The sequence below is a fragment of the Mustela lutreola genome, chromosome 11, assembly GCF_030435805.1.
Source record: "Mustela lutreola isolate mMusLut2 chromosome 11, mMusLut2.pri, whole genome shotgun sequence".
NCBI lineage: Eukaryota > Metazoa > Chordata > Mammalia > Carnivora > Mustelidae > Mustela > Mustela lutreola.
The window spans coordinates 84,579,424-84,602,035 of NC_081300.1; positions in this window are offsets into that span (position 1 = coordinate 84,579,424).

Sequence of the window (22,612 nt, forward strand, 5' to 3'; positions counted from 1 at the left end):
ACAGCCAGTTTGCTAAAGCCACCAATAGGACAAATGACCTGGACAGACGTATAGGGAGTGATGTGATCTGTCACTGCAGGTGGTCTTGGGAATAAGTGACAACAGTATCAACTCCAGATTCCCTCACTTGCCAGAAAATGATCTAGGTGGTAGGAAAGGGTGGAGGTCCCTTGCCACTTCCGCTGATTCTGGGTTCCTGCTGGGAACCAGGGCTGGGGGGTGTGAGGAGGGAAGCTAATTCTCCAGGTAAAGAACTGTGGCCATTCTTCAACAAGTACCTCTGTTCCCTTTTGTGGGTGAGGGTTTGCATGCATGGTGGTGGGCTGTACCTTGGGGGAATCAGGTGCTGTGATTGTGTGTGTGTGTGTGTGTGTGTGTGTCCATCCCCCTAGATCGAGCTCCCCTCTAACAACACAGTTGTCAACGTCAGTATCTAAGTGACAATTCCCATCACCATTGTTTCATGCAATTAACTGTTTCAAAATTGATCAAATTGTGTATTTTAAATGTTTGCTCTTCCCTGTATGCCAAGTACACCTCAGTAAAGTTGGGGGGGAAATGCCATCACCAGCGAGGAGAATGTTCACAAGGTTCTAAGTGGACAAACCAGTGCTCCAGATTAAGAACATTAAGAATGTTCACAGGGTTCTAAGTGGACAAAACTGTGGTTGGCCGGTTAGCTCAGTTGGTTAGAGCATGGTGCTAATAAGTGGACAAAACTGTGCTCCAGATTAAGGGGTCAAAAACAACTTCAGATCTGACCTCTGAGCAGGCTGTTTCATTCCCCTCGAGGTGCTGGCATCAATCATGACAAAGAAAAGGAGCCCTAACGGTATCTAGTTGGCCTCTGAGAAAAGGGAGGCTGGAGAGGGTGCAGAATTGTGTGGCGTCACACAGCTTGTGGTTAAGGAACCCGGCACTGAGATGAAGCCCTTCAAGCCCCAGACCCTATGCACTATCTCTCATGCCTCCCCCACCAGGAGAGAATTCTGAGAGGGGATGAGGCAGGTGGTGAAGTCATGGCTGGTGTGAGTGCTGTTGGACGTCTTTCTAAAAGCCCAGAGAGAGGGGCTTGCTTCCCATTCCAGCCTCTTCTCCAGCCATATTGTAACAAACTAGGCATTTTCCTTCAAGGAAATTGGGGAGAGGCAGAGAATGCAGTCAGGTCTCCTGTTCCCCAATTGAGACACATCAGTGGGGATGGAACCACGACCAGACCAGAGACATGGAAGTTCCCAGTCTGAACCACCCAGGGCCTGAAGGGATGAGTTTTTACTTTTCACCTGCTTCTGGGAGTCACCTGACAACCAGTCCTTGTCTACACACTGTTGGCCAAGGGTTATCTGGCCTGCAGACACAGTTACACTGAAGAGATCTCACCCCATGTGGCCATAGCAGCTGTAGAGCTGCACAGGAGGTGAGAGGGGCACAGACTCCAGGCACGGTGAGCTTAGCAAAGTGATGGGAGCTGAACCCAAGGTTGGGGTGATCCTTCTTGCTCCCTTTTATGGCCCAGAGGACATCAGTTTGAGGGTTTCTCTGACATGACCTGAGAGTTCTCATACACAAGAGAGAGAGTTCTCACACACAAGAGAGAGAGTTCTCACACACCTCTGAGTCCTCCTGCTCATGGGGATGGGTAGCCACTGCAAGGGCACCAACAGCATCTCGCTCATTCCTTCTCCCCGAAGTGGTCAATTCTCAGCAGCCTCTCTTGATACAGCCTGGATTAGGGTCTACTTCAGGGGCAGAAACTTCCCTCTTCAGCTTGTCTGGGCCTCTGTGACCCCATCCTAAGCTAAGTACCTGCCCAGGCTCTAGTCTGGATCAGGAAGAGAAGGATGGGCTCCTGAAGACAGTGAAGTGTCCCTGCCCCTAGCTAGACATGCCTGCTTATGTGTGAGTTAATTCGAGGAAACAAAGCTAAACAGTCCCATCCTTCATCACATCAGCCAAATTTCAGGTGCCCCGTAAAGCATGTTTACAACACAGAACATTTTCATCCTCACAGACAGCTCCCCTGGGCACCTGTTCTGAGCCTGGCAGAGGGGCTGCTCATGGACCCCATCTAACCCAGACTGTTTCCACTACAGTTGGGATCGCAGGTTGATCCGTGCATGGGTGAAAGCTATCTTGGTCCCATGGAGACAGGGAAGTGCCATGTGAAGGGGCATCCTTCCTTTTGCTGAGGGTTAGCAGCTGTGCTGAAGGTCTTGTTGAAGGGCTCTGACTCCAGGAAGCCCAGGGCAGGTCTGGGTCTGGAGGAAGAACAGGTGATGCCAGGCGAGCCAGCCTGGTCTCCGCTGGAGCAACAGGCACAAGGGAGCCCCTCTCTCTAACAACCCACCGCTCATGCTTGTGTCTCTAAAGATTAGATTGTCTATAGAAGTTACAATTCAGCAGTGAAGATGAAGACACCCCAGGTAGGGAGCAGCTCTCAGGTGTGTCCCATGGGAGAGGTTTTGTGGAGCAGTCAGGGAACACTTACAGTGTGGAGACTTAGGAAAGGCTATGAAATCAGAGAGAATAAGGAAATGCATGTGCTTTTCATATTTTAATGATGTTAGAATAATAGCCGTCATGTCTATTAGCTTTGGGTGTACTGTTTTCCTTTGCTATTTAAGATTACCTTTCCTCCAGACCCTCCAGGCGCTGGTCTCATCCAGGCATAGGAGGTCCTCGCACCTTCCATGTCTCTAAAATCTCCTGCTGCTGCCCCCTCACCTGCTCTCCTGCATCACCCTGGCTCCTGACCTGGGTCTGCAACACAGAATGGTGCTGAGCAGCCCTGAGTGGTGGGCAGGGAGCAGGGTGGGAGTGAGAAGGACTGGGCCTTCCTGCTGGAGGGGCCCTGGAAACCTGGGTCTGCCCCGGGCTCCCCCCACTTTGTGCTCCCCTGCCCTGGAGGGCTCTGGACTCACTTAACAGCTACCCAAATCACACAATTTTAAAACAGGATGATTCCATCAAGAATCTGATTCCCGAAATCCTCTTCTTCTGCATTCCAGAGACTGAATCAAAAAAGAAAGAAGAAAGAGAACAGGAAGAGGAAATGGAGTGTAGAGAGGCAGGAAGAAGAGCAGAGGCAAACTAGAGTCCTTCAGGGACCCAAACCCCAGGAGGGCACTGGGGTGGCCTTCACTGCCCATGACCTTGCAGGGGGGATGACAGTCAAGGCCAGTGCTACGAGGGAAGGATGTAATGTGAACCTACCCTGGGGAAAGGACACCCTTGCCTTCTCCAGCCCTGAGTTTGCTAGGTGAGTCCCCTACTGGCTCCGAGGTTGGGCAGAGGGGGCTGTGGGTGCCCACAGGTTCGCCCTGTGCCTGATGCCAGGAGGAGCAAGTCACATAGTGTTCTTTGTGGAAAGTGTCCCTGGAGGGTTCACCAGTCAGGTGTGGCCCTTTCAAGGTGAACAGGGAGCAACTCAGCCAATCCATGTGGGGAAATAACACGGGAGCTCAGGCTCCCGAGGAAAGTGAGGAAGACAGAGGCCCTGGGGGTCCCTCACATGCCAGCAGTGTGGCTCTGCTGGCCCCACCACCCATCCCGGAGGGCACATGGCAGCCTGGGCTCAAGTTGGCAACAAGGCAACATCCAACCCCAGCTGGGAGAGGCCCGAGCCCTGGGGTTCCCTCAGCCTCTGTGGAGACCCATGGACGGCCAGGCTTACCTCATGGCACCGTTTCTCAGGTTCTATAGATTTTTCATACATACAGGGAAGCCAAACAAATCACTAGAATTTGAAGGAAATTGAGTGCAGTGCTAATTTGGAATATTGTTAAGGAGTTAGGATTAGAAATTGTGCACAATTCAGGGACACCTGGCTGGCTCAGTCAGTTAAGCATCTGCCTTCAGCTCAGGTCATGATCCCAGGGTCCTGGGGTTGAGAGTCATGTTGAGCCCGGAGTCGGATTCTGCAGGGATACTGCCTCTCCCTTTCCCTCCCTTTTATTTATTTCTCTCTGTGAAATAAATAAAATCATTTAAAAAATTGTGTACATTTCACATTCTACTTTTGTAAATGAAACAAATATAAGTTGTATTATATGTTAAGAAGCAGTGTCTTCTGTCACCTTACCTTGCTGGAATATACTAAAGCCATAAAATTATTTTGTTTTGTTTTTTTTATAAGACTTCTGTTTTACTTATTCATTTGAGAAAGATAGAGAGACAAGGACAGAGAGAGCACAAACAGGGGGAGAGGCCGAGGGATACAGAGAAGCAGAGTCATTGCTGAGCTGGGAGCCTGATCCCAAGACCTGGAGATCACCACCTAAGCCAAAAGCAGGTGCTTAACCATCTGAACCAGCCGGGTACTCCCCAAATTAGTGATTCATAAACATATATTTTTATCCGCAGGGGTACAGGTCTGTGAATTACCAGGTTTACACACTTCACAGCACTCACCAAAGCACATACCCTCCCCAATGTCCATAATCCCACCCCGTTCTCCCAAACCCCCTCCCCCCAGCAACCCTCAGTTTGTTTTGTGAGATTAAGAGTCACTTATGGTTTGTCTCCCTCCCAATCCCATCTTGTTTCATTGATTCTTCTCCTACCCACTTAAGCTCCCATGTTGCATCACCACTTCCTCATATCAGGGAGATCATATGATAGTTGTCTTTCTCTGCTTGACTTATTTCGCTAAGCATGATACGCTCTAGTTCCATCCATGTTGTCGCAAATGGCAAGATTTCATTTCTTTTGATGGCTGCATAGTATTCCATTGTGTATATATACCACATCTTCCTGATCCATTCATCTGTTAATGGACATCTAGGTTCTTTCCATAGTTTGGCTATTGTGGACATTGCTGCTATAAACATTCGGGTGCACGTGCCCCTTTGGATCACCACGTTTGTATCTTTAGGGTAAATACCCAATAGTGCAATTGCTGGGTCATAGGGCAGTTCTATTTTCAACATTTTGAGGAACCTCCATGCTGTTTTCCAGAGTGGCTGCACCAGCTTGCATTCCCACCAACAGTGTAGGAGGGTTCCCCTTTCTCTGCATCCTCGCCAGCATCTGTCATTTCCTGACTTGTTGATTTTAGCCATTCTGACTGGTGTGAGGTGATATCTCATTGTGGTTTTGATTTGTATTTCCCTGATGCCGAGTGATATGGAGCACTTTTTCATGTGTCTGTTGGCCATCTGGATGTCTTCTTTGCAGAAATGTCTGTTCATGTCCTCTGCCCATTTCTTGATTGGATTATTTGTTCTTTGGGTGTTGAGTTTGCTAAGTTCTTTATAGATTCCGGACACTAGTCCTTTATCTGATATGTCGTTTGCAAATATCTTATCCCATTTTGTCAGTTGTCTTTTGATTTTGTTAACTGTTTCCTTTGCTGTGCAAAAGCTTTTGATCTTGATGAAATCCCAATAGTTCATTTTTTCCCTTGCTTCCCTTGCCTTTTGCGTTGTTCCTAGGAAGATGTTGCTGTGGCAGAGGTCGAAGAGGTTGCTGCCCGTGTTCTCCTCAAGGATTTTGATGGATTCCTTTCGCACATTGAGGTCCTTCATCCATTTTGAGTCTATTTTCGTGTGTGGTGTAAGGAAATGGTCCAATTTCATTTTTCTGCATGTGGCTGTCCAATTTTCCCAGCACCATTTATTGAACAGGCTGTCTTTTTTCCATTGGACATTCTTTCCTGCTTTGTTGAAGATTAGTTGACCATAGATTTGAGGGTCTATTTCTGGGCTCTCTATTCTGTTCCATTGATCTATGTGTCTGTTGTTGTGCCAGTACCATGCTGTCTTGATGAGGACAGCTTTGTAATAGAGCTTGAAGTCCGGAATTGTGATGCCACCAACGTTGGCTTTCTTTTTCAATATCCCTTTGGCTATTCGAGGTCTTTTCTGGTTCCGTATAAATTTTAGATTTATTTGTTCCATTTCTTTGAAAAAGATGGATGGTACTTTGATAGGAATTGCATTAAATGTGTAGATTGCTTTAGGTAGCATAGACATTTTCACAATATTTATTCTTCCAATCCAGGAGCATGGAACATTTTTCCATTTCTTTGTGTCTTCCTCAATTTCTTTCATGAGTACTTTATAGTTTTCTGAGTATAGATTCTGTGTCTCTTTGGTTAGGTTTATTCCTAGGTATCTTATGGTTTTGGATGCAATTGTAAATGGGATTGACTCCTTAATATCTCTTTCTTCTGTCTTGCTGTTGGTGTAGAGAAATGCAACTGATTTCTGTGCATTGATTTTATATCCTGACACTTTACTGAATTCCTGTATAAGTTCTAGCAGTTTTGGAGTGGAGTCTTTTTGGTTTTCCACATATAGTATCATATCATCTGCGAAGAGTGATAATTTGACTTCTTCTTTCCCGATTTGGATGCCTTTAATTTCCTTTTGTTGTCTGATTGCTGAGGCTAGGACCTCTAGTACTAAGTTGAATAGCAGTGGTGATAATGGACATCCCTGCCGTGTTCCTGACCTTAGCGGAAAAGCTTTCAGCTTTTCTCCATTGAGAATGATATTTGCGGTGGGTTTTTCATAGATGGCTTTGATGATATTGAGGTATGTGCCCTCTATCCCTACACTTTGAAGAGTTTTGATCAGGAAGGGATGCTGTACTTTGTCAAATGCTTTTTCAGCATCTATTGAGAGAATCATATGGTTCTTGTTCTATCTTTTATTGATGTGTTGTATCACATTGACTGATTTGCGGATGTTGAACCAACCTTGCAGCCCTGGAATAAGTCCCACTTGGTCGTGGTGAATAATCTTTTTAATGTACTGTTGAATCCTATTGGCTAGTATTTTGTTGAGTATTTTCGCATCTGTGTTCATCAAGGATATCGGTCTATAGCTCTCTTTTTTGGTGGGATCCTTGTCTGGTTTTGGGATCAAGGTGATGCTGGCCTCATAAAATGAGTTTGGAAGTTTTCCTTCCATTTCTATTTTTTGGAACAGTTTCAGGAGAAAAGGAATTAGTTCTTCTTTAAATGTTTGGTAGAATTCCCCCGGAAATCCGACTGGCCCTGGGCTTTTGTTTGTTTGGAGATTTTTAATGACTGTTTCAATCTCCTTACTGGTTATGGGTCTGTTCAGGCTTTCTATTTCTTCCTGGTTCAGTTGTGGTAGTTTATATGTTTCTAGGAATGCATCCATTTCTTCCAGATTGTCAAATTTGTTGGCATAGAGTTGCTCATAGTATGTTCTTATAATAGTTTGTATTTCTTTGGTGTTAGTTGTGATCTCTCCTCTTTCATTCATGATTTTATTTATTTGGGTCCTTTCTCTTTTCTTTTTGATAAGTCGGGCCAGGGGTTTATCAATTTTATTAATTCTTTCAAAGAACCAGCTCCTAGTTTCGTTGATTTGTTCTATTGTTTTTTTGGTTTCTATTTCATTGATTTCTGCTCTGATCTTTATGATTTCTCTTCTCCTGCTGGGCTTAGGGTTTCTTTCTTGTTCTTTCTCCAGCTCCTTTAGGTGTAGGGTTAGGTTGTGTACCTGAGACCTTTCTTGTTTCTTGAGAAAGGCTTGTACCGCTATATATTTTCCTCTCAGGACTGCCTTTGTTGTGTCCCACAGATTTTGAACCGTTGTATTTTCATTATCATTTGTTTCCATGATTTTTTTCAATTCTTCTTTAATTTCCCGGTTGACCCATTCATTCTTTAGAAGGATACTGTTTAGTCTCCATGTATTTGGGTTCTTTCCAAACTTCCTTTTGTGGTTGAGTTCTAGCTTTAGAGCATTGTGGTCTGAAAATATGCAGGGAATGATCCCAATCTTTTGATACCGGTTGAGTCCTGATTTAGGACCGAGGATGTGATCTATTCTGGAGAATGTTCCATGTGCTCTAGAGAAGAATGTGTATTCTGTTGCTTTGGGATGAAATATTCTGAATATATCTGTGATGTCCATCTGGTCCAGTGTGTCGTTTAAGGTCTTTATTTCCTTGCTGATCTTTTGCTTGGATGACCTGTCCTTTTCAGTGAGGGGAGTGTTAAAGTCCCCTACTATTATTGTATTATTGTTGATGTGTTTCTTTGATTTTGTTATTAATTGGTTTATATAGTTGGCTGCTCCCACGTTGGGGGCATAGATATTTAAAATTGTTAGATCTTCTTGTTGGACAGACCCTTTGAGTATGATATAGTGTCCTTCCTCATCTCTTATTATAGTCTTTGGCTTAAAATCTAATTGATCTGATATAAGGATTGCCACTCCTGCTTTCTTCTGATGTCCATTAGCATGGTAAATTCTTTTCCACCCCCTCACTCTAAATCTGGAGGTGTCTTCGGGCTTAAAATGAGTTTCTTGGAGGCAACATATAGATGGGTTTTGTTTTTTTATCCATTCTGATACCCTGTGTCTTTTGACAGGGGCATTTAGCCCATTCACATTCAGGGTAACTATTGAGAGATATGAATTTAGTGCCATTGTATTGCCTGTAAGGTGACTGTTACTGTATATGGTCTCTGTTCCTTTCTGATCTACCACTTGTAGGCTCTCTCTTTGCTTAGAGGACCCCTTTCAATATTTCCTGTAGAGCTGGTTTGGTACTTGCAAATTCTTTCAGTTTTTGTTTGTCTTGGAAGCTTTTAATCTCTCCTTCTATTTTCAATGATAGCCTAGCTGGATATAGTATTCTTGGCTGCATGTTTTTCTCGTTTAGTGCTCTGCAAATATCATGCCAGCTCTTTCTGGCCTGCCAGGTCTCTGTGGATAAGTCAGCTGCCAATCTAATATTTTTACCATTGTATGTTACAGACTTCTTTTCCCGGGCTTCTTTCAGGATTTTCTCTTTGTCACTGAGACTTGTAAATTTTACTATTAGGTGACGGGGTGTCGGCCTATTCTTATTGATTTTGAGGGGCGTTCTCTGAACCTCCTGAATTTTGATGCTCATTCCCTTTGCCATATTGGGGAAATTCTCCCCAATAATTCTTTCCAGTATACCTTCTGCTCCCCTCTCTCTTTCTTCTTCTTCTGGAATCCCAATTATTCTAATGTTGTTTCGTCTTATGGTGTCACTTATCTCTCGAATTCTCCCCTCGTGGTCCAGTAGCTGTTTGTCCCTCTTTTGCTCAGCTTCTTTATTTTCTGTCATTTGGTCTTCTATATCACTAATTCTTTCTTCTGCCTCATTTATCCTAGCAGTTAGAGCCTCCATTTTTTATTGCACCTCATTAATAGCTTTTTTGATTTCAACCTGGTTAGATTTTATTTCTTTTATTTCTCCAGAAAGGGCTTTTATATCTCTCGAGAGGGTTTCTCTAATATCTTCCATGCCTTTTTCGAGCCCGGCTAGAACCTTGAGAATTGTCATTCTGAACTCTAGATCTGACATATTACCAATGTCTGTATTGATTAGGTCCCTAGCCTTCGGTACTGCCTCTTGTTCTTTTTTTTGTGTTGAATTTTTCCGTCTTGTCATTTTGTCCAGATAAGAGTAAATGAAGGGGCAAGTAAAATACTAAAAGGGTGGCAACAACCCCAGGAAAATATGCTTTAACCAAATTAGAAGAGATCCAAAATCGTGAGTGGGGAGAAGGGATAAAAAGAGGTTCAAAAAGGAAGAAAAAAAAAAAAAGAAAAAAGAAAAAAAAAAAAGAAAAGAAAAGAATTTTTTAAAAAAGAAAACACCTAAGAAAAATGTAAAAAAGAAAAAATATATATATTAGATAAACTAGTAAAAAATCGTTAAAAAAGAAAAAGGTAACAGTTAAAAAAAGAAATTAAAAAAAAATAATTGAACCCGAAGGCGAGAATAAAAAAGAAAAAAAAATGAAAAAGAAAAAATTAAGTTAATAGCAAGACTAAAAACAAAATCACAGGAAAAAAGCCATGAGTTCCGTGCTTGGCTTTCTCCTCCTCTGGAATTCTGCTGCTCTCCTTGGTTTTGAAACCGCACTCCTTGTAGGTGAACTTGGTCTTGGCTGGATTTCTTGTTGATCTTCTGGGGGAGGGGCCTGTTGTAGTGATTCTCAAGTGTCTTTGCCCCAGGCGGAATTGCATCGCCCTTATCAGGGGCCGGGGTGAGTAATCTGCTCGGGTTTGCTTTCAGGAGCTTTTGTTCCCTGAGCGCTTTCCTTAGAGTTCCGGAAGACGGGAATACAAATGGCGGCCTCCTGGTCTCTGGCCTGGAGGAGCCGAGAGCCCAGGGCCCCACTCCTCAGTGCGCCCTCAGAGAACAGCGCCCAGTTACTCTCGTCTGCCTGACCTCCAGCCGCGCTCGGAGCTCACCGAGCCTGCGACCGGTTCAAGGTCACCCCAAGCTGCGAGCTTACTGTCAGTTCTGTCTCTGTAGCTGGCTTTCCCATTCCAATAGCCGCAAGCTCTGCGACACTCAGACACCCCGATCCTTCTGTGACCCTGCGGGACCTGAGGCCACGCTGACCCCGCGTGGGCTTCGCCCCGGTTTAGCCTCTGGAGCGATGTCCCTCAGCAGAACAGACTTTTAAAAGTTCTGATTTTGCTGCTCGACCTGCGGCAGTATTTGGAGAAGGGACAAATGAGCATTGCCTGGAGTTTTCGAAAATAGGCTTAGGGAAAGAAGATGGGCCTTGTGTGATTAAAATTTGGATGGGTGAGAAGTGGTGATAAAACACTCTATCTAGGGGAGGAGTCAAGATGGCGGAGAAGTAGCAAGCTGAGACTGCTTCAGCTAGCCGGAGATCAGCTAGATAGCTTATCTAAAGATTGCAAACACCTGAAAATCCATCGGCAGATCGAAGAGAAGAAGAACAGCAATTCTGGAAACAGAAAAACAACCACTTTCTGAAAGGTAGGACCGGCGGAGAAGTGAATCCAAAGCGACGGGAAGATAGACCCCGGGGGGAGGGGCCGGCTCCCGGCAAGCGGCGGAGCAACCGCGCACAAAATCAGGACTTTTAAAAGTCTGTTCCGCGGAGGGACATCGCTCCAGAGGCTAAACCGGAGCGAAGCCCACGCGGGGTCAGCGTGGCCTCAGGTCCCGCAGGGTCACAGAAGGATCGGGGGTGTCTGAGTGTCGCAGAGCTTGCGGGTATTGGAACGGGAAAGCCGGCTACAGAGACAGAGCCGACAGTAAGCTCGCAGCTCCGTGTTACCTTGAACCGGTCGCAGGCTCGGTGAGCTCGGAGCGCAGCCGGAGGTCAGGCAGACGGGAGTAACTGGGCGCTGTTCTCTGAGGGCGCACTGAGGAGTGGGGCCCTGGGCTCTCGGCTCCTCCGGGCCGGAGACCAGGAGGCCGCCATTTGTATTCCCGTCCTCTGGAACTCTACGGAAAGCGCTCAGGGAACAAAAGCTCCTGAAAGCAAACCCGAGCGGATTACTCACCCCGGCCCCGGGTAAGGGCGGTGTAATTCCGCCTGGGGCAAAGACACTTGAAAATCACTACAACAGGCCCCTCCCCCAGAAGATCAACAAGAAATCCAGCCGAGACCAAGCTCACCTACCAAGGAGTGCGGTTTCAATACCAAGGAGAGCAGCAGAATTCCAGAGGAGGAGAAAGCCAAGCACGGAACTCATGGCTTTTTTCCTGTGATTTTTTTTAGTCTTGCAGTTAATTTAATTTTTTCTTTTTCATTTTTTTTTTTTTCTCGCCTTCGGGTAAAATTTTTTTTTTTTTAACTGTTACCTTTTTCTTTTTTAACGATTTTTTACTAGTTTATCTAATATATATATATATTTTTTTACATTTTTCTTAGGTGTTTTCTTTTTAAAAAAAAAATTCTTTTCTTTTTTTTTTTTTTTTTTTCTTTTTTCTTTCTTCCTTTTTGAACCTCTTTTTATCCCCTTTCTCCCCACTCACGATTTTGGATCTCTTCTAATTTGGTTAAAGCATATTTTCCTGGGGTTGTTGCCACCCTTTTAGTATTTTACTTGCCCCTTCATTTACTCTTATCTGGACAAAATGACAAGACGTAAAAATTCAACACAAAAAAAAGAACAAGAGGCAGTACCGAAGGCTAGGGACCTAATCAATACAGACATCGGTAATATGTCAGATCTAGAGTTCAGAATGACAATTCTCAAGGTTCTAGCCGGGCTCGAAAAAGGCATGGAAGATATTAGAGAAACCCTCTCGAGAGATATAAAAGCCCTTTCTGGAGAAATAAAAGAACTAAAATCTAACCAAGGTGAAATCAAAAAAGCTATTAATGAGGTGCAATCAAAAATGGAGGCTCTAACTGCTAGGATAAATAAGGCAGAAGAAAGAATTAGTGATATAGAAGACCAAATGACAGAGAATAAAGAAGCTGAGCAAAAGAGGGACAAACAGCTACTGGACCACGAGGGGAGAATTCGAGAGATAAGTGACACCATAAGACGAAACAACATTAGAATAATTGGGATTCCAGAAGAAGAAGAAAGTGAGAGGGGAGCAGAAGGTATACTGGAGAGAATTATTGGGGAGAATTTCCCCAATATGGCAAAGGGAACGAGCATCAAAATTCAGGAGGTTCAGAGAACGCCCCTCAAAATCAATAAGAATAGGCCCACACCCCGTCACCTAATAGTAAAATTTACAAGTCTCAATGACAAAGAGAAAATCCTGAAAGCAGCCCGGGAAAAGAAGTCTGTAACATACAATGGTAAAAATATTAGATTGGCAGCTGACTTATCCACAGAGACCTGGCAGGCCAGAAAGAGCTGGCATGATATTTTCAGAGCACTAAACGAGAAAAACATGCAGCCAAGAATACTATATCCAGCTAGGCTATCATTGAAAATAGAAGGAGAGATTAAAAGCTTCCAGGACAAACAACAACTGAAAGAATTTGCAAATACCAAACCAGCTCTACAGGAAATCTTGAAAGGGGTCCTCTAAGCAAAGAGAGAGCCTACAAGTGGTAGATCAGAAAGGAAGAGAGACCATATACAGTAACAGTCACCTTACAGGCAATACAATGGCACTAAATTCATATCTCTCAATAGTTACCCTGAATGTGAATGGGCTAAATGCCCCTGTCAAAAGACACAGGGTATCAGAATGGATAAAAAAACAAAACCCATCTATATGTTGCCTCCAAGAAACACATTTTAAGCCCGAAGACACCTCCAGATTTAAAGTGAGGGGGTGGAAAAGAATTTACCATGCTAATGGACATCAGAAGAAAGCAGGAGTGGCAATCCTTATATCAGATCAATTAGATTTTAAGCCAAAGACTATAATAAGAGATGAGGAAGGACACTATATCATACTCAAAGGGTCTGTCCAACAAGAAGATTTAACAATTTTAAATATCTATGCCCCCAATGTGGGAGCAGCCAACTATATAAACCAATTAATAACAAAATCAAAGAAACACATCAACAATAATACAATAATAGTAGGGGACTTTAACACTCCCCTCACTGAAATGGACAGGTCATCCAAGCAAAAGATCAGCAAGGAAATAAAGGCCTTAAACGACACACTGGACCAGATGGACATCACAGATATATTCAGAATATTTCATCCCAAAGCAACAGAATACACATTCTTCTCTAGTGCACATGGAACATTCTCCAGAATAGATCACATCCTCGGTCCTAAATCAGGACTCAACCGGTATCAAAAGATTGGGATCATTCCCTGCATATTTTCAGACCACAATGCTCTAAAGCTAGAACTCAACCACAAAAGGAAGTTTGGAAAGAACCCAAATACATGGAGACTAAACAGTATCCTTCTAAAGAATGAATGGGTCAACCGGGAAATTAAAGAAGAATTGAAAAAAATCATGGAAACAAATGATAATGAAAATACAACGGTTCAAAATCTGTGGGACACAACAAAGGCAGTCCTGAGAGGAAAATATATAGCGGTACAAGCCTTTCTCAAGAAACAAGAAAGGTCTCAGGTACACAACCTAACCCTACACCTAAAGGAGCTGGAGAAAGAACAAGAAAGAAACCCTAAGCCCAGCAGGAGAAGAGAAATCATAAAGATCAGAGCAGAAATCAATGAAATAGAAACCAAAAAAACAATAGAACAAATCAACGAAACTAGGAGCTGGTTCTTTGAAAGAATTAATAAAATTGATAAACCCCTGGCCCGACTTATCAAAAAGAAAAGAGAAAGGACCCAAATAAATAAAATCATGAATGAAAGAGGAGAGATCACAACTAACACCAAAGAAATACAAACTATTATAAGAACATACTATGAGCAACTCTACGGCAATAAATTTGACAATCTGGAAGAAATGGATGCATTCCTAGAAACATATAAACTACCACAACTGAACCAGGAAGAAATAGAAAGCCTGAACAGACCCATAACCAGTAAGGAGATTGAAACAGTCATTAAAAATCTCCAAACAAACAAAAGCCCAGGGCCAGACGGCTTCCCGGGGGAATTCTACCAAACATTTAAAGAAGAACTAATTCCTATTCTCCTGAAACTGTTCCAAAAAATAGAAATGGAAGGAAAACTTCCAAACTCATTTTATGAGGCCAGCATCACCTTGATCCCAAAACCAGACAAGGATCTCACCAAAAAAGAGAGCTATAGACCGATATCCTTGATGAACACAGATGCGAAAATACTCAACAAAATACTAGCCAATAGGATTCAACAGTACATTAAAAAGATTATTCACCACGACCAAGTGGGATTTATTCCAGGGCTGCAAGGTTGGTTCAACATCCGCAAATCAGTCAATGTGATACAACACATCAATAAAAGAAAGAACAAGAACCATATGATACTCTCAATAGATGCTGAAAAAGCATTTGACAAAGTACAACATCCCTTCCTGATCAAAACTCTTCAAAGTGTAGGGATAGAGGGCACATACCTCAATATCATCAAAGCCATCTATGAAAAACCCACCGCAAATATCATTCTCAATGGAGAAAAACTGAAAGCTTTTCCGCTAAGGTCAGGAACACGGCAGGGATGTCCATTATCACCACTGCTATTCAACATCGTACTAGAGGTCCTAGCCTCAGCAATCAGACAACAAAAGGAAATTAAAGGCATCCAAATCGGCAAAGAAGAAGTCAAATTATCACTCTTCGCAGATGATATGATACTATATGTGGAAAACCCAAAAGACTCCACTCCAAAACTGCTAGAACTTATACAGGAATTCAGTAAAGTGTCAGGATATAAAATCAATGCACAGAAATCAGTTGCATTTCTCTACACCAACAGCAAGACAGAAGAAAGAGATATCAAGGAGTCAATCCCATTTACAATTGCATCCAAAACCATAAGATACCTAGGAATAAACCTAACCAAAGAGACACAGAATCTATACTCAGAAAACTATAAAGTACTCATGAAAGAAATTGAGGAAGACACAAAGAAATGGAAAAATGTTCCATGCTCCTGGATTGGAAGAATAAATATTGTGAAAATGTCCATGCTACCTAAAGCAATCTACACATTTAATGCAATTCCTATCAAAGTACCATCCATCTTTTTCAAAGAAATGGAACAAATAATTCTAAAATTTATATGGAACCAGAAAAGACCTCGAATAGCCAAAGGGATATTGAAAAAGAAAGCCAACGTTGGTGGCATCACAATTCCAGACTTCAAGCTCTATTACAAAGCTGTCATCATCAAGACAGCATGGTACTGGCACAAAAACAGACACATAGATCAATGGAGCAGAATAGAGAGCCCAGAAATAGACCCTCAAATCTATGGTCAACTAATCTTCGACAAAGCAGGAAAGAATGTCCAATGGAAAAAAGACAGCCTTTTCAATAAATGGTGCTGGGAAAATTGGACAGCCACATGCAGAAAAATGAAATTGGACCATTTCCTTACACCACACACAAAAATAGACTCAAAATGGATGAAGGACCTCAATGTACGAAAGGAATCCATCAAAATCCTTGAGGAGAACACGGGCAGCAACCTCTTCGACCTCTGCCGCAGCAACATCTTCCTAGGAACAACGCAAAAGGCAAGGGAAGCAAGGGAAAAAATGAACTACTGGGATTTCATCAAGATCAAAAGCTTTTGCACAGCAAAGGAAACAGTTAACAAAATCAAAAGACAACTGACAGAATGGGAGAAGATATTTGCAAACGACATATCAGATAAAGGACTAGTGTCCAGAATCTATAAAGAACTGAGCAAACTCAACACCCAAAGAACAAATAATCCAATCAAGAAATGGGCAGAAGACATGAACAGACATTTCTGCAAAGAAGACATCCAGATGGCGAACAGACACATGAAAAAGTGCTCCATATCACTCGGCATCAGGGAAATACAAATCAAAACCACAATGAGATATCACCTCACACCAGTCAGAATGGCTAAAATCAACAAGTCAGGAAATGACAGATGCTGGCGAGGATGCGGAGAAAGGGGAACCCTCCTACACTGTTGGTGGGAATGCAAGCTGGTGCAGCCACTCTGGAAAACAGCATGGAGGTTCCTCAAAATGTTGAAAATAGAACTGCCCTATGACCCAGCAATTGCACTATTGGGTATTTACCCTAAAGATACAAATGTAGTGATCCAAAGGGACACATGCACCCGAATGTTTATAGCAGCAATGTCCACAATAGCCAAACTATGGAAAGAACCTAGATGTCCATCAACAGATGAATGGATCAAGAAGATGTGGTATATATACACAATGGAGTACTATGCAGCCATCAAAAGAAATGAAATCTTGCCATTTGCAACAACATGGATGGAACTAGAGCGTATCATGCTTAGCGAAATAAGTCAAGCAGAGAAAGACAACTATCATATGATCTCCCTGATATGAGGAAGTGGTGATGCAACATGGAGGCTTAAGTGGGTAGAAGAAGAATAAATGAAACAAGATGGGATTGGGAGGGAGACAAACCATAAGTGACTCTTAATCTCACAAAACAAACTGAGGGTTGCCGGGGGGAGGGGGTTTGGGAGAAGGGGGTGGGATTATGGACATTGGGGAGGGTATGTGATTTAGTGAGTGCTGTGAAGTGTGTAAACCTGGTGATTCACAGACCTGTACCCCTGGGGATAAAAATATATGTTTATAAAAAATAAAAAATTAAAAAAAAAAAAAAAAAAAAAAAAAAAAAAAAAGTTCTGATTTTGTGCGCGGTTGCTCCGCCGCTTGCCGGGAGCCGGCCCCTCCCCCCGGGGTCTATCTTCCCGTCGCTTTGGATTCACTTCTCCGCAGGTCCTACCTTTCAGAAAGTGGTTGTTTTTCTGTTTCCAGAATTGCTGTTCTTCTTCTCTTCGATCTGCCGATGGATTTTCAGGTGTTTGCAATCTTTAGATAAGCTATCTAGCTGATCTCCGGCTAGCTGAAGCAGTCTCAGCTTGCTACTTCTCCGCCATCTTGACTCTTCCCCCTCAAATTAGTGATTCTATGTGAAGCATACTGATTGTCTTTTAACTGAAAGCCATAGACAGGGTTTGATGACATGTTAGGAAGAAGAAGGAATATGAGCAAGGGAAGGGGGCATTTCAGGTCTCTGGTCACTGTGCCGGGGAAGGTGTCATGATGGGTTGTATTGCATGAGGGGTTGGGGGCAGGGTCACCACTCTTGGTCTCTGTCTTCAGACCTCTGGCTCCTCACAGGGCCCAGAAGGTGGGACTTGGCCTTTTTCTCCTGCAGTTACTTACATGAATTTCCCCAGTGGCCACTTTGCATCGAGAGGAGCTTGCCTGCCTTCCCCTGGGGCAGTGCTAAAGCTTTCCTTGTGCGCAGCAAAGTTTCTGCACAGTAAGGTTTGATTGGATGCTGTGTTTCAGCATCTCACTTCGCAGGGTCCAATTCCTTCCTCTTGTCCCTGGACAGGTGTCACAGAACCCAGGACAGGACAGTGGCCTCACCCTGGAACTTTGCATCCTGAGTTCAAGTGGAGACTAATTCCTGTCAGGGCTCCAGGTTCCTGATCTGGACACCAGCTCCCCCAGCTGAACACTTGTCTTGATCTCACTCTTCTGAGGGACCACAGAACAGAACAGACACAACAAACCTTCCCCATGGGGCTCCTTCTTCCATGAATTGGTGGACTTATGGCCACAGACATAAGCACACTTTAGGTTCATGGGTTTCTCAAGATGACCCAGGCAGATGAGTCATCTACTTCCTTCTTTAAAATGTTCAGCCAGACCCACTCTCTGTGGAAAAACTTGTAGACTGGAGTTTCCCAATGACCGAAATGACCATGAGTGCTTGGGTTCTTAATCTTCTCTACTTGCATGTCTATACATGTTATGTAGCTACTACATGTCATCCCTCTCCTAGGAAATGACACACAATATAAAGATAAATGACTCTTGGCCCTGAACTTCTGATATTTGAGATACTAATGAGAATAAAAAGCTTGGTTGGTCAATCAGCCTTGACCTGAGCTGGTAAAGTGAACCAGATCATGGGTGTCCAATACTGTAGCCACCGACCACCTGTGGCCATCGAGCACCTGGAGTTCAGCTCCTCTGAGTTGAGATGTACTCTGAGGGTAAAATGCACACTGGATTCTGAAACTAGAAGAAGGAAGAAGTGAAATTATCTTATTGAGATCTCTGAAACAATTCTCATTGACATAAATACATGTGGAAGGGATACCATTTTTCCAATTATAATTATTTTTACTCACTTCCTTTTACTGTGTGTGACGTGGCTACTAGAAAATTTGTTGCTGACGTAGGTGGGACACATTAGATTTCTGTCAGGCATTGCCAGACTCAACTCCCGAGAGTCTCCAACTTGGGGAACTGGTCCCACCTGGCGGCGACTCAGAACCACAGCAGCCACTGAGGGGTGGAACCAGTCAGTGGGTAAACAGTGCAGCATCTTGTAGAGCAGTCTGAGCTATGATCTGGTTAAGGAATAGAAAGACTTGGTTGTCTCTCCAGTGTGGGTATTGAAAATCTAGTCCTGCCCACAGCTCGTTGAGCAGCGAGCCCGAGTGTATGCAGTGTCTTTAGGTGCAGACGCTGTTTGGAATTGAGTTGGCCTCCAAAACACTTGCTGTATTAGGAAAATACTTTATTCCCTGTACTATGCTTTCTCATATTTGCTTTTTGCAGAACCCTGAGAAGTAAAAAAAAAAAAAAAAAAAAAAAAAAAAAAAAAAAAAAAAGTTTCACAAGATTGGATGGGTCCTCTATGAGAGTCTTCTCTGGTCTCCTACTCCCTCTGAAGGTGACTTGGTTCTGAAGTGAGATCGATCTGGATGGGATCTCTGTTAAAGGGTTCTCTTTCCACTCTACCATACCAGCATTTGCCTCTTGAATTTGATTCATTTTAAGTTAGTTCTAGGAGAGAATCAATTTACTGATGACAGAAAGGTGGCCAAAAATGTTTTTATTCAACATTGAATCAAAATTTAACACGGTGCTACACTTTCAACAAAGTTGAATTTGAATATTTACAAATCTCAAGAATTGCCCGAGGCCAATAATTATAAATTTTTCTCATCTTTTAGACAAACTCAGACATGTGTATTTGACTTCATCAATATTTCTCCATATGTATTCCTCCATACATATTTGGAAAAAATTCATGCTTCATCTTGAAACCACACTACAGAAGGTAAAATTCCCATTTCAATTTCACTAATATTTTCTTAAGATTAAAACCTCAGCTTTACTAAGCAATACTCACCCTTCACTAATATCTGTTTAAGTTCTCTTTCACTTTAGCTCAACTATTTAGAGAATGTGGGCCAGGGTGATGGCCATACCACCTATTTGTTAAGGAATCATGGGGAACCAAGCCAAGGGGCATGGCATTTGGCTCTGCTTCGTTCCCATCCTATGAGATAGATGCTTCACGTTGATTTTATTGCCACTTGGTGACTAGAAAGAGGAAATACCTTATTGCTATCACATTTTGCTTCACAGTTAAATATAAAAATACAGGCGTATCAAAACCATGAAGCGATTTTAAAATATATTTGAGAATCAAGACATGTGAGGTTCAGATCAACATTTTATAAATTATACCTATTTTAAATATTCTTATTAGGGAACCCTCGGTGATATTTGAGAGGATGTTGTTGCTGTGCCTCACTCATTTTGGCCTTTATTCCTCAAATATAGAAAGCTCTGGTGGATTTTAGTTCTCAAGTGACTGTGGCAGACACTGGAATTTTGGTGAATGGAGCAGTCGTAAATGCATCTGGCCCCTAGGTGGAGCTATGTCACAGACTATGCAAGCTCTTCCCTCTTCCCTGTCCCTACTCAGTCTAACTTCATGTGTTCTGCTCTCTGAAATGCCCACCAGAGGGCAAGGACCCATCTGATTCTGCAAGTGCTCACAAGACAGTTAAACATCGTCCTCTCCTGATAACTAGGGTTGTCTTCACCCCTTGCTGCTCACAAAAGACTATTAAAAATTAGAGCAGTTTAAACTCATAGGTAAATGCTCAGCCTTCCTTCTTTCTTTATCCTCTTTTTAGGGAGGAGAGGGGCAAAGGAAGAGGGAGAGAGAGAATCTTAAGGAGACTCTGGCCCAAGGAGTAGCTACATGCAAGGGCTCCATCTCATGACCCGGAGAGCATGACCTGAGTCGAAATCGAGGGTCAGACATATAAGTGCCTGAGCTACCCAGGTGACCCATGAATCCTTAATGACATGGCAAACTCAGCTAAATCCAATCTCCCCTTAATTATTCCTTAATTATACCTGTAGGAACCTTACATTTGTTCCCAAGACAAATCATTTCTTCATGTTGCTATCCCAGGACAATTTATAAATGCTGCTGCTTCTTTCTTCTCTCTCTCTCTTTTTAAAAAAGATTTTATTTATTTATTTGACAGATAGAGATCACAAGGAGGCAGAGAGAGAGAGAGAAGGAACCAATCTCCCTGCTGAGCAGAGAGCCCGATGTGGGGCTTGATTCCAGGACCCGGGGATCATGACCCAAGCCGAAGGCAGAGGTTTTAACCCACTGAGCCACCCAGGCGTCCCCCCCCCCTCTTTTTAAAGATTTTATTTGTTTATTTTAGAATGAGAGGATGCACAAGCAGAAGAGGAGCAAAGGGAGAGAGGGAGAGAAAAGAGAGATAGGAGCAGACTCCTTGCTGAGTGTGGAGCTACAGAGGGCTGCATCCCAGGACCCTGAGATCATAACCTGAGCTAAAACTGAGACTCCAACCCTCAACCAAATGAGCCACCCAAGTGACCCAACTTATAAGCACTTCCAATAGAATCAGTTACTATGTTTTTGAATGGGTGTGGTCTTACATTATTTTGAATGAGACAAATTTAAGAGAGAGCTTGGTCTGTGGTCTTCATTTTGGATATCAACTACAAGGAATATCCAGTAAAATGTAGATAACAAATAGTTATTATTAGATTGATGTATAATTTACTTTATATCTTGAAGTCAGTCAGATTTACCTTTTATTATCTCCTGATTTTCATGCTCCCTACGCTCTCCTGCTTATCTAGGAGTATTATAAAACAATATAACATAATTGAAGGGAGAAAACTTGATTGTACCTTATGCAAAGAATAAAACAAAGGCCATTTCTTGAGTTGTGGTGCAACATCAAGAAGGGGAAATGAGGGGCGCCTGGGTGGCTCAGTGGGTTAAGCCGCTGCCTTCGGCTCAGGTCATGATCTCAGGGTCCTGAGATCGAGTCCCGCATCGGGCTCTCTGCTCAGCAGGGAGCCTGCTTCTTCCTCTCTCTCTCTCTCTGCCTGCCTCTCTGCCTACTTGTGATCTCTCTCTGTCAAATAAATAAATAAAATATTTAAAAAAAAGAAGAAGGGGAAGTGAGAAGATGATATAAAAAATATTCATAATTTCCCATCTCAGAAGTCAAGACAATAATTCTCATTATTCTTTTACAGTTTCAAACATTTCCAAACTTGTGGTGAATGAAAAAAAGCACATATGAAACTCGTCAGGTGCAACATGGGGAAATGGTGGTGGTATTTGATTTCAAGGCACACACCCTTCTAGCAGGCTGTAAAGGCTGTGGGTTCACACTTTTGTCAGCCACCCCCAGAAGAAAAAATCATACATTTTATTAGCATTAGCAGGGGGTGAAAAATTGTGGGACATGGCTGATGAGTGCTAATGTGTCTGTGAATATGAATTTCAGTTTGGATAAAAGATGCAGGATATTCTACTGCAATTTTCAATGTCTCGTTTCTATTACACTCTCTTGCAAATTTTTCGAAAAGGAAAGGCTATTGTCCAATTTCAGGTGGTTTGGGGCATGTTCCAGTTTGTCTAACAATGCTTGGAAGTACATCTTTGTGTCATGGAGAAAAATAGTTGGGGAGAAATGACTGGGTCCACAGAGTGAGCTTTGAGAGAACACTTCTCAAAACAGTATTTGCTACTTTAAAAAATTGTGTATATCTTCTAATAAAATGTGTATATATCCTTACATCAGTGGGGTCTATGACTAATTCCATATACATAGATATCAACCCTTTAATATTGGATTAAAAGACATCAGTAGGAATCCCCATTTTTCTTTCTTTTTTAAAAGAAATGATTTACATGTATCTTTTAGAGAGAGAGAGAGAGAGAGAGCATAAGTGGGAGGGGCAGAGGGAGAGGGAGAGAGAATCTCAAACAGGGACTCAATCCCAGGACCCCATGACCATGACCTGCGCTGAAACCAAGAGTCAGATGCCCAACTGATTGTGCCACCCAGGCAACCCTAGGAATCCCCATTTTGCTTAAAGGGACTTAACAGACATGACTTAAGACAGGGCTTCTCAACCTCTGGG